The sequence below is a fragment of the Trichosurus vulpecula genome, chromosome 4, assembly GCF_011100635.1.
Source record: "Trichosurus vulpecula isolate mTriVul1 chromosome 4, mTriVul1.pri, whole genome shotgun sequence".
Lineage (NCBI taxonomy): Eukaryota > Metazoa > Chordata > Mammalia > Diprotodontia > Phalangeridae > Trichosurus > Trichosurus vulpecula.
This window is the reverse complement of record NC_050576.1, coordinates 68873463-68886993: the sequence shown is the minus strand read 5'-3', so window position 1 is coordinate 68886993 and position 13531 is coordinate 68873463. Positions and strand designations below refer to the sequence as shown.

General features: G+C 42.4%; 1 long non-coding RNA gene across 1 annotated transcript; it reads left to right on the top strand.

Annotated features, from left to right (window-relative positions):
* The first annotated feature begins 3672 nt into the window (after positions 1 to 3672).
* Positions 3673 to 12056, top strand: LOC118845343. Its single transcript, XR_005010112.1, has 3 exons — positions 3673 to 3744; positions 3892 to 4037; positions 11875 to 12056. It is a non-coding gene; the product is annotated as an uncharacterized LOC118845343 (long non-coding RNA).
* The last annotated feature ends 1475 nt before the right edge of the window (positions 12057 to 13531 follow it).

The window sequence follows — 13531 nt, the reverse complement described above, 5'->3', positions numbered from 1 at the left end:
ATCTTAGATACCCACTTCTAGATTCCCAAATCCAAACACACTAGTACAAATTCTCTTTTGTTTGCTTCCCCAAAAGTCTGTATTCTCCTTCCAGGTCAAATTCTTTTTCCATTCTCAGCCTGTCCTTCTCCTAGCTATCGCTGTCCTCTTAGCCATCTTCCTTGGGCAGCCAGTGGCCCACTGGATGGAGCGCTGGGCCTGGAGTCAAGAAGACCTGAGTTCAAACTCAGCCTCAGACACTGACTAGCTGTATGACCTTGGGCAAGTCGCTTAACCCTGTTTGCTTCAGTTTCCTCATCTGTAAAAAGAGCTGGAGAAGAAAATGGCAAATCCCTCCAGTAACTTTGCCAAGAAAACCCCCAATGGGGTCATGGAGAGTCAGACATGACTCGACAAGCTATCCTCTTCTATACTCCAGCTTTTACTTCTAGGCCAGACTGAATAATCCACCTCACCCTGCTTCCTGAAGACAAAGTGTCTTCTAAGAAAAGTAGGTGGGGCAGTAACAGCTTGCTGGACCTGGAGCCAAGAAGACCTAGGTTTACATCCCTGCCTCAGACACTGACTAGCTTTTTGACCCTTAACCTGTCTCAGCCTCAGTTCCTTCATCGGTAAAACTGAGATGTTAATAATAGCACCTACCTCGCAGGGTTGATGTGACGATCAATGAGATTTCATAGGTATAGATGTGAGGATCAATGAGCTTATCTATATATACATACATATGTACATGTATATATGCATATATGTGTGTATGTGGATAGAGGTTATATATGTGTATATGTGTACATACGTAGGTATATATATATATATGTTTATGTATATGCGTATGTGTATGTGTATGTGTATATGTACAAGGTACCACTGAACTCTAAGTCATATCATACCATGATTCTAGTCTATGGTGTCAAGGTAATGTGGCCTAAAAGTGGAATAAGTTTTGTGTGTGTGTGTGTGTGTGTGTTATACATATAAAGTGCTTTGCAATCCTTAAAGCACTATGTAAATTCTATTATTATTCTGGTCATCTTTTTCTAGTCCAGTAAAAAAACAGCTTTTTTGATCTTTTCCAAACTGCCTTCCTGACCACCAAACCCCTAGATTCATTGAATTCTTTAAATCTGGATCTTTTGTTCTCCTCTGGGGAAGGTGAGGAGGCATCATTTGTTTATTCATTAACAATTAATTTCTCTAATAATAATCAATAATAGCTCACATTTACTTAATGCTCTGGGCATCTCTCCTCAAATTTCTAATTGGATTTTGCCTACACCTCCCTTTGCTTTAATCACATTACATGTTGTATCATACTCATCTATTCACATCTTATCACCGCTAGTAGATTGGGACAGAAATTGTGTTTTTTGTTTTAATCTTTGTATCCACTGGGTCTTACACATAATAGGAGGTTAATCCTTTAAGCAGTAAATCTATTAAGTTTCAATCTGATAATAATTCTCCATTCTCTTTTCTCATCCAGTTTTCTCCCCACCCATAGGCCTTTTCTTGCACTAACTCCCATTCTTTGAATGGCCAGCCCACCCTCATGACCATCTGTTGAAGCCTTTCCTTCCTTCAAATCACATGACTTCTCCCCCATAATGCTTTCCCTAACTCCCCCAAGTATGAAAATGATCTCCAAATGACTTTGACAGCTGCATGAAGGCTGGATAAGAGTAGGGAGAGGCTAGATGCAGAGAGAATAAATGGAAAACTATTGCAAAGGTCCAGGTGAGAGTGATGAATGACTGAACAAGGGTGGTAGCTGGATGTGTGGAGAAGAATGGGAGGAGATGCTGTGGAGATAAGCGTGATCAGATTTCACTGTTTGGGTATGTGGAGTGAGAGGGAGTAGTTGAGGATGTCACATGACTGGGAGGTTGGTGGGGTCTTTGATGTGATAGAGAAGCTAAGAAGAGGGTGGGTTGGGGATAGGGCAAGATAATAAGTTCTTTCTTGGACAAGCTGAGTGTGAGATGCCTCTGGGACATCCATTTTGGAACATCTAATAAGCAGTTGGTAATATCTGTATAGTGATAATAGAGCCCATCCATGGGAGCGAATGAGATCAGCAAGTGAAAGAGAAATGAAAGGAAAGGGAAGAGGGACAAAGTCAGAATCTTGAGGGTTACCCCACAGTTAGCAAAATTGTGACAGGGATGAAGATTCAGCAAGTGACTGAAAAGGAGTGGTCCTGTAGGAAGGAGGAGATCCAGAAGTGAACTGGGTCTCAAAAACCTGGAGAAGAGCAAGCAGGCAAGAGTAGAAGGAAATGAAATGAAATTGAAAAGCAGGTGATATTCTGCATTGACGTTAGAGGTTTCTTTCACTGGGAATATCGCAGTATAGAAATATTATGTCCACCAATGAAATCATAGGTCCAGACCAAAAGAAAAAAAAACTATTATAGCAATCCTGACCTCATAGAGTTGTTTTGAGGATAAAATGAGATAATGTATATAAAGTGCTTGGTAACCATAAAACGTTAGAGAAACGTTAGTTGTTATACACTCCCACCCACCACACCCCCTTTAAAGCTCCCTTCCTTGGCTTTCTCAAAGGTGACTGCTCCAGGATACTGAAATCTGATACTTTATTTGGTCCTTTATTTTATAAAGTCTCAGTCATTTAGACCAAGATTTATCTCTGGGATTCTATACATATAGAGGCTCCTGAGGCAACAGTGAAAAGTAAACAGACAGTAGAAAGGCGCGACAAGTCAAGAAAATTTATAACTCATATTTTACTGAAAGGGTCTAGTTTTGTTCAGTTTTGGTTTTGATGTTTTTTGTTTTTGTTGAAAGTTGTTCCTTTCAATCTTTGCTTCTGAACACTCACCGTTGGATGAACATTTTCATTAATTAATTAAGCTCAGATATTCAGAGATCTTAATCAAAAATACATATTGAGGATTGGATAGGGAACACCAAGGCAGGCTTACAGCACCAGCCCAGGGTTTGTATTTGTCCTGATAAGGCATTTGAAAGCCCTCGCCCGACCCCACCCCACCCCGCCCCGCCCCTCCCTCCGTCCCACCTCCCCTCCTTGGTCCAGGAAGTTTGCTCTATTGAGCAGAACGAGGCTATTTTCAGTGAAGTTGGGTTTCCCCAGAGTGAATGTTTTGTCCCTGGGAACTAAGTGCATGAAAGAAAGTGTTGGCACTGTCCTGGAGATGAAGCTGGATGTTGAGAGAACGTTATACGTGAGGCTATGTACCCACGACAAAGGGGGTGAGGGGGTGGAACTCTGTGTGTCTGTGTGTGTGTGTGTGTGTGTGTGTGTGTGTGTGTGCGCAACTGCCAAGACAACCAAGCAACTAATGGATCTGGGGGAAACTGATGGGAAAAAAAGGTCCAGTTAGCTTTGCTTGTTTCCCAACAGCACAAGAAAGTTAAGGCTGGATCAGCACCAGGAAAAGAGAGAGAGCACAGAGACAGACAGACAGAGAAGATGGGGAGGAGCGAAGGGGGCGGGGGGGGGGGGGGGAATATGTGTATGTGTGTGTGTGTGTGTGTGTGTGTGTGAGAGAGAGAGAGAGAGAGAGAGAGAGAGAGAGAGAGAGAGAGAGAGAGAGAGAGAAAGTCCAATTCAGGAAGTCGTGTCTCTGACATCAGTGGCAGGGCTGAGTTAGAGCGAAACCTCAAAAATGCAGGGCGTGAGCCAGCTTGAGGGGAGGGAAAACAGAGGGAGCTTTTCTTACCGAGTGCAAACAAGGCAGCCCAGACTCCGAAACGAACTGCCCAGGTACACAAGGAAAAGAGAAGAGGGAGGAGTGTAGGGGGAGGGGGCGGGGGCAAAGGGGAGGGGAGGGGAGGAGGCAGAGGGAGGAAGCACTATGAATTATCTGACAGTCTAAGACCAGAAAGAACAGTTTCTCACCATTTCCTTTAGATGCTTAAAACATCTCGACTTGGGAGGGGGTAAAGAGAGAAAAAAAAGAAAGAAAAAAGAAACCCTGAACTTCCTTCCAAAACTTTGAGCGGCGGTGACGCAGCTGGGCTTGGGGGACCTAAGAGAGACTTCTCGCGGACTTGGAGGTGAGTTTTGGAGGGTCAGTGATGTTACCTTATTTTGTTTTTCGTGAACTTTCCGAACTGTACGAGGTCACTGAGATGAGAAGGGTCTCCAACCTATTTCATACCTTTGAGGAGTGAAGGTGGGTCCTCCAACAAGTGGGTTATAATGACTTTGAAATTTCCCTGCCCACCCACCCACGCCACTCCCTGAGCCAACAAACACTCTCTCTGTCTCTCTGTCTCTGTCTCTGTCTCTGTCTCTCTCTCTCTCTCTCTCTCTGTCTCTCTCTCTCTCTCTCTCTCTCTCTCTCTCTCTCTCTCTCTCTCTCTCTCCTATTCTATTCTCTCATTACGTGGGTTCTGAATCTCCCTTTCCCCGTGTCAACATCCGAGCCAGCTCTGCCTCCCAGCTCAAGACGCTTGGTTCCTCTAGATGTCAGTTTCCTCCTCACCTGTAAAAGTGAAAGGTGGACGAGAGGAAGGCCAAAGGTCCTTCTAGAAGCTGACATTCTAAACCTCATTGGGGAAGACGAACATGAGATACTTAGGGGATGAGGATGCAGGATTCTCCTAACTCCGAACGACAATAGCTGCGCTTCCCGATCCCCCTGTCCCCCACCCTCAGGCTCTCAAGGAAACAGATGGAAATTCTCTTTGCTTTGGAACTCAGGTTCTGAGGCCCTCCACAAAATGCTATTGGCTTAGATATCCTCAATGCGCTGTGGGTCAAACAAATTTTGCCCTGCAACTAACAGACTTGCTGAATCAGGAATGTAGCCAAAAGATAAAAGAGAACAGGCACCACCAAGGGGATACACTGGGACACAGACTCTTTCCAAACTTCTCTGAGCTTTGGCAATATCCTCTGTTTCCTTCAACCCCTTCCCCTCAAACCCTCATTGGTGGCAGTGGGACGCAATGGAAGGAGCCAGGATCTACCTGCATTAGCACAAAGCACAGAGCATCATGTGAAATGGAGTCATAGAGTCTGTAATGACCATGATGAATACGCTAGTTAGTGCAAATAATCCTCCTGTTTTACAGATAGGGAAACTGAAACAGAGACAGACACTTGGCCTAATTTTGCAGTTCAAATTGGCAGAAAACTGAATCCCTAGTACTGTGGCTATTATTTTATTGAATGGAAGGGGTCACAGGAGGAGAAGAGAGGTGCGCCCTAGACTCTTAGAGGCATTATCTCCCTCTCCAAAGTTGCTGCTTCTCATTCACTTGGATAAACTCAGCACAACTATCTGAACATTTGAAAAGTTAACTGTTTTTAAGCCAAATCATCTTTTGAAGGGATAGAAGACAGGATGTGCCTTGGGTTGCTTTAATTAACACTTTAATGAAACCTGTTAAGGACATCTTTTTATTAACGGTCTCTAGGTCACACGCGCACACACACCATGAATTTATATAAGGTTCCATCTTCCTTGTGACAAGAGCCTTTCAGGCTATATTTAACATAGAGTACCAGGCCCGGAGTCAGGAAAACTCATCTCCTTGAGTTCCAATCTGGCCTCAGACACTTACTAGCTGTGTGACCTGGGAAAGTCACTTAACCCTGTTTGCCTCAGTTTCCTCATCTCTAAAATGGGCTGAAGAAGGAAATGGCAAACCACTAAAGTATCTTTGCCAAGAAAACCCTGAATGGGACCACAAAGAGTTGGACGTGACTTCTAGTCCAACTGAACAATGACATGAGTTAATTCAGTGAGTATGTTTTGCACCCTCTGCACCCAGCCTTTTACCAGGAAAGCAATAAAAATATGGTCAATGAAGGAGGCTCTTATTAAACCTAATTGACAATTTCTTCCCAGAAATTTCACCCCAGCTCCTAAATTAAAAAGTTAGTAAAGGCTCTCTTACCCATATTAATAACAAAATAAATTGATATATTCTCTGTAGGGCTTTTAGCTTATGAAACTAAAATAAGGAGAATTTTTGCCCTTTCCTCTCATAGACAAAATTCAAGAAAATAATTAGCCTCAGAAAGATAAATCGTGAATACCTCTGGCAAATTTAGAGGGTTTAGCTCACATGGCAAATGCCTATAAAATAATTTTATTGAGCTTTAGGGTGATGTGACAACATTCGGTTATCTGGGTGACTTAGAAGATTCTTGATCTGTATGCATCTCCAATCAGTGACAATGTCTTGTCATTTTTTACCTCACAATATCTCTCCCATATATGTCCCTTTCTCTTTACCCACACAACCACCGTCCTCACCTCGATAACCTCTAAATTTGTCTCCCTAGCTCATCTTTCTGAACTCCAACCAATCCTCCTAACAGCTGCCAAAGTGATTTGCCTAAAGGGTAATTCTGGCCATGTCATCCCCCTACTTAATAAGTTCCAGTGGCTCGCTATTCTCTCTAGAATTGCAAACAAAATCCTGTTTCACATTGGAAATATTTTACAACCTTCTGCCCATTCTGTCTTTCTAGTCATATTACTCCCTGCCATGTCCTCTGTAGTCCACCTAAACAGGCTTCCTTACTCTTCTTCCCACATGACAATCCATCTGTCTGCTCCAGGCCTTTGCACAAGCCATCCTCCCTGCCTGGAATGCCCTCCCACATCTCTGCTCCTTAGAATCCCTGGTCTTTCATTGTCATTGTTTGTCCTTCCTTCTCAAAGAAGATCAAGGCGATGCCATGTCTTGCAAGTGGATTAGATTTCAGTGAGGGAGGGTTGTGCAAAGTCACCAGCCTCACTTTCTTCTCCAGAGTCATCTGGGTCCAGTGGCAAGATATAGATCAGGATGACTGGAGATAGCCCCACCTCTGGTCTTCTAGACTCAGTTTAAGTAGTCCCTTTTGCATGAAGACATCGCTGGTCTTCTCTACCTACCCACCCCCAGCTCCTAATGTTGTTCAGTCATTTCAGGCATGTCTGACTATGCATGACCCCATTTGGGGTTTTCTTGGCAAAGATATTAGTGTGGTTTGCCATTTCCTTCTCCAGATCATTTTACAGATGAGGAAACTGAGGCAGAACAGGGTTAAGTCACTTCCCTAGGGTCATACAGCTAGTAGTGTCTGAGCTCGGATTTGAACTCAGGTCTTCCTTACTGCAGGCCCAGGGCTCTATCCACTGTGCCACCCAGCTGTTATTGCCTGCTCCCAAAGTTAACTTGTATCTGTTTTGTATGCATTTTATGGCCAAAAGAAAAAAATAACCCAAACAACAAACCTCTGTTTGCCTCAGTTTCCTCACCTGTAAAATAGGAATATAATAGTACCTTCCTCCCGTGGTTAGTGTAAGAATCAAATGAGATAATATTTGTAAAGTGCTTAGTACAGTGCATGGCACTGTGTAAATGTCAGAATTATTTAAGGGGTTCCTAACCTGGGATCTGTGAACTTGTTTTTTTAAAATAATACATTTTGATAATTGAACTTCAATGTAATTGGTTTCCTTTGTCATCCTATGTATTTCATTTTAATACATTTTAAAACATTGTTCTGAGGAGAGGTCTATAGGTTTCACCAGACTGCCAAAGAGGTCTATCACACACAAAATAAGTTGAGTCCTTGATCTAAACTGATAAAGCCATAACCCACTAGAAGTAGGTCTTGGCTGAAGAGGAACCTCATGGAGGCCTAGAAATTATGAAGCACACCCGTGGATGTCAGAAATCAATAAATACTTGAGCAAACAAATAAAACACACCATGACTTCTGTCCCTTACTCAATACAACTATGTTGTTAGTTAATAGTGCCCTAGGTAGAGAATCCTGATTTTATTGAAACAAGAAAACTGACCTCGCTCAAACAATACCCAGACCCTGAAGGGTTAACTCTTCAGAGGGAGTTGCTAGCTTATAAATTAACCTGAAATCAATAAGGTTATTAAATTCAGTTCAATTAAAAATATTTATTAAGTACCTATTGGGGCAAGGATAAAATATTGGGCACTGAGGTGAAAAATGGCATTGGCCGTAAGACGTTAAGGGATTCAAAGGGAGTAGTATCTTAAATCCATTATTATGGATCTTTAGTGGTTTAAAATATATTTTAAATCACTAAGAATTGGCATATGTCTTTATACTCCCTCTATTCTAGTAGAAGAAAGCTCCTTGAAAACAGATTCTGTTTTGTCTTTGTCTTCAGGTGCCTAGCACCATATCTTGTACATAGTAGGCATTTAGTAAATGCTTACTGGATAGAATTGGACAGAGGGGCCCCTTCCTCCCATGTCCAGTGAGTATTTCTTTTTCATTGATTCTTCCCTGATCTTTTTGATAAAACAAGTGGACCCCAAAGAAGCTAACAAGTTTTGGACATTTGGTAACTTTGGGGCCCCCTCAGGCCCCGCCACCTCCTTATAGCACACATGGAAGTTCCCCTAGCCCAAAGTCAGAGGCCTGGCATAATGATGCTTCTGAGTCAGGCTGGGGTTTCCCAGCATCCAACTGGTACCCCATTCTGGTCACATGTCAGTGACTTCCAGCATGAGGCAAATCTGTGACATCTGCCAGGAAGGAAGTAAGAAACTTTAAAAAAAAAATTGAATGGAGCTTTCTAGCCTAGTGAAGGACCTTCATCCAGCTTATCCTTACATAAGAAACAAATGAAAAGATGCTCAATATAAAATTCTACTACATTGACGAGGTCAGCCCAGTGGAAAGAGTACTGAACAAAGATTCAGAAGTCAGGAGTTCCAATCCTGGCTAAGTCACTTCCTCTCTCCACGACTCAGTTTTTCATTCTGAAAGAAAAGATGAGACAGTTGAATTGGCTGACCCCTCAGGACCCTTGCAACTCTCAGGTTCTATGAGGCTGTTATCTGAATCATGAGAAGAGCCCTGCTGAGATACATGTAATACAATCACCAAATCTCTTTTCTTAACCCTGACCCTTAAACTGTTCTCCAAACAGGGTTCCCATGGAGCCCAAAGAAAAGGAAGGTGGCGTAATGAGTGAAGATTTTTTGCTACTCTATCATTTCTGTCATGAAAACTCCTTGTTTCACACACACGTACACACCCCAGAGAGGGCTCAATGTGTGTTAGAGACCAGGGAAACTGTCAGGAGAACCCATAAAATACTGATACATAACTTTCCTGACCAACTCAAAAGGCACTAGGTAAATAATAGAAACTCATCATGTTCCTCCAAGGCACCATGAGGGAGATAAAGACTGTGAAAAATAGATTTTTCCCCCATCATTTTAGGCGAAGGAAGAAATGTACAAGGGACAGTCTTTGAAGGACAGTCCCCAGGACTACAGCCCCACTTCACTTTTCTTTCTTTCCCAGCTATATCATGTTGGCGTATTAAAATACAACACCAGTGTGGGAGTAAGCAGGGGGCTTAGTATGGAAAGAGTAGCTGATCTCCAAAATGAACCACATACAAACAAGAGATTCCTTTCTCAAGGGGCAACTCCCAAAGGACCACAGAGACACTCTGCACAGTCCCAGTCAAACCAAGGCTCCCACGACTGAGCAAGCTGCTTTGCCCAGTTAGTCAGGAAGCAAAAGGAGAGACATAATAACCAATTAATACAAAACTGAAAGGAAACTCGGGAGTCTTGTCCTTTACTGTCAATAACCTTCCAGGGTTACTTCAGTAGACACCCCTGAGCTTTGGGAACTTCCGGCCCATCCAGCTCAGACCTAAGTCAGGTTGCAAACCCCATGTCCTTAGGGAGGCATCTCTTGTACGGAAAAGAGCATGGAACCTAGGAGACCGGACCCGAAATTCCATCTCTGACTCCTCCTAGATGTGTGATTGTGGTCCAATCACTTAACATCTCATGAGTCTTAGTCTTCTCCTCTGTGAAACTGGCATAGGATTTAGATCAAGAAAAGAGATTAATATTTACTAAATCAACCAGTATTTATTAAGGAAACTGTACCCTGTTAGGGGCTGGAGAATATAAGCAAAAAGTGTAGCATATGCCTAGTCCATTTGTTTATTGTTCAGTAGTTTCAGTCATGACCCCATTTGGAGTTTTCTTGGCAAAGGTATTGGAGTGGTTTGCCATTTCCTTCTCCAGCTCATTTTACTGATGAAGAAACTGAGGCAAACAGGGTTAAGTGACTTGCCCAGAGTTGCACACCTAATAAGTGTCCAAGGCCAGATTGGAACTCAGATGACCTGATTTCAGGCCCTTACACTTTAAAGCCATATAAATTCTAGTATTGGTGTTGATTAAGGATGATATAAATATCGAAGGACTGAAACTGGAACCTTGGCCATGCAACCCCAAATCCAATGTCCTATCTACTATATCAAACACGACTACAAAAAGCACTGTACAACTGTGAGGTGGGGGAGGGGAGGGAAGGGAGGAAGGTAAAGGAGGAATAAATCCTCACATTGCTGAAGACGCTTGATGCTCTTCATTTTTTCCAGAAGGAAAATAACAGACATCTTAAGAAGGGAAAAGGAGAAGCTGGGTGTTTGGTGGTGAGAAGAGAGAAATAACAGGGGCTGAAGGAATGCCTTTACATGTTGGCATTAACTGAACAGAGGACAATGTATGTCCTGTTCATCAGAGCCCGTGCATACAGGATGTCAATTCAAAATAGCCTTGCATTTTTTAAAGAGGATTGTGCTATTATGCATAAATATTCCGTTTAAGGTTAACCGAGTTTTAGTTTCTTTAGTCTCATGACTAAAAATAATGACCTTTGTAATTGAATAGCCAATAAATGTTTGCCTTTGAAAACAATAGACCAGAACAGATCTATGATTTCATTAGCATAGAGAACCTCCAGAGGAAGAAACTGTCCACCAATATAGTCCTGTACCTTCTTCAGTACTTACATCTTAGCGAGATGCCTAGACCATAGAAAGGTTAAGGGATCTGCCCAGTATATGCCAGAGGCAGTATTTGAATCCAAGTCTTGACTGCAAATCTATCTCTATCCACCAAGCCACACATCGATAGCACTCTATAAAGCGCTTAACCCTTACATAAGTGACTTACTACCCTTGCTATTGTGGAAGACACTGTGAAGGCTACAAAGACAGATAATACAGGTGGCTCGGCGAATAGAGCACTAGATTTGGAGTCAAGAAGACCTGAGTTCCAATCCTGTGTGACCCTGGGCAAGTCACTTCTTCATCTCTGTCCTTCTCAGATTTCTCATCTGCAAAACAAGATTAGTAATAGCACCTGCCGCCCAGGGCGGTTGTGAATTCTAAGTAAAATAACTTAGGTAAAGGACTCTGTAAACCTTGAAGTGTTATGTAAAAACTGGCGATGATGATGATGATGGTGATGATGATGGAGGTATGGTCCTTGTCCCCTCCCCCAAGCTTACAAACACAGACTGATAACAATAATAATTCACGCTTATATGCCACTTTAAGTTTTATAAGGCACTTTCTTCACAACAACTCCATCCACTAGAATGAAAGCATTATCCCTGTGTCATAGAAAAAAAAAAGCCCTAAGGCTCAGGGAGGTTATGTAATATAACAATCATAATTAAAATATAATAATAGCATTTACTTACACAGCGCCAGGCTCTGTGCTAAGTACTTTACAAATATTATTTCATTCGATCCTTACAGCAACCTTAGGAGGTAGGTGCTGATGTTATCTCCACTTTACAGTGGAGGAAACTGAGGCAAACAAAGGTTAGGTGACTTGCCCAAGGTCACGCAGCTAATAAGTGTTTGAAGCCAGAGGCCCAACAACCAGTAAATGTCATGAGATTTCAGAAATGATCCAAAGCCTGGTTTCTGCTGCCTCCAAGTCTCTTCCACTATGTCACAGTAGAGCTTGACAGGCTATTCAAAATGATCGGAGAACTGGCCAAGCCAGGGAAGAGAACACAGCCTCCCTGATTCCTGACCTTGTGACCTCATCCATCGATCAATCTTCCTTTCAGGTTTTTTTCTTCCCTGGCTGCCCCCTCACCTTCCTACCCTGACCTACTACACTCTCTGTGCCATCTGCCAGCTGGGCCTCAGAGGAGCAGAAGTCATCAGAGGAGCCTGGTGGCTTAGATTAAAATGTCCAGGTTCATTCAGGACCTGACCATTTCAAAATGAAACCTACAGAGTGAAAGGTGAGCTTCTTCATATACACCTAGATTGTACTCCCCCCATTGCCTCCTTTGTTTCCTAGCTAAAAACTCCAATCCAACCCTTCAGGACATTTGGGATATTACCCATGGTTGATTCAGGGGGAAAAGGAATAAATAAAGCAATAAAGGGCCTAGTGGTTCTAGACACTTGCAGGCTAGCTGATTGCCAACTGTATTCCTAGGTAGATAGACCATCACTACAGGAAGCCATCAATCTTTCCAAGCCTGGAGCAGGATTTTCCTATAAGATGGGTACAAGAATGCTTGTATTCCCTGCCTTGGATAGTTATTATGAGGAAAGCACTTTTCCAGTGCTTTATTGGAATGGATGGCCCAAAACTATCAGTGGAGAGAATTTCTCATTTTCCAAACCTGAGTCAGGAGAAGGCAGCAGACGCTACCCTTCTCTCCAGAGCTGTCTGAGAGCTGGCGAAAGGAGACGTTGAATCATTGTGCATGTGTCAGTGGACTGTGATGAGGACAAGGTCAGATGGACCTGACAAATATTTTCAGGGAACAGGATTTCTGGAACTTAAAAATCCTGATTCCTGGAGAAAAGAAAAGAGAAATCTCATCCTTCCAAAAGACATTAGAAAATTATCAAACCAGATTTAATTTCCAGTTAATAGCCATGTGATTCTCAGTAGTCTGACCTTCTGTGCATTTCCCTAAAGTCTGATATCAATCTTCAAGAAGCCATGGGTTTTCCCAGAATGATGATAATAATAAAGCTAGGATTTATATAGTGTCATAATATTTGCAAATCACCTAACATGTGTGTGAGTGTGTGTGTATACATATATATATATATATATATTATCTCTAGCAAGATAATATGATTAATGATGTGGGCTTGAGGTAGGAAAAAGTATAAAAAAGGGAAGGAGGAGAAGAAATGAAAGGGTTATTTTGTTCCTCTCTACCTCCACAGCCCCTCCCAGAATACAAAAGGGGAAAATGAAAAGAAAGAGATTAAGTATTACGCTTAGAACAAGAAAGACCCATGTTCAAATCCTGCCTCTGCCACTTACTTCAGGTCTATGGGCAAGTCACTTAACTTAGTGAACCTCAGTTTCCTCAACTCATAATACTTAGAGTTGCTGCCTCCCAAGGTTATTGGGAGGCTTAAATGAAATAGCGTATAATGGTGTCCCAAAAATCTTAGTGTGGTTTTTAAGCTACTAATACTTAAAGCTCTATAATATTTTGGGGACACCCTGCATAAATTGATTTGCAAACCTTGAAACAGTATCTAAAAATCCTCAATTAATACGGTTGGAATCCGGGATGACTCACACACTCAGACTCAGAGGATCATAGAATTTTAGCATTGGAAGGGGCCTTAACGGAGAAGAGCTCTAACGGGGCATCCATTCTGTTTCAAAGTTGTCCTAGCTCACCTCAGGATAGAAACCTAGAGGCCCCTTACCTTATGGTTGTTGCAGTATTTGGGGCAGGC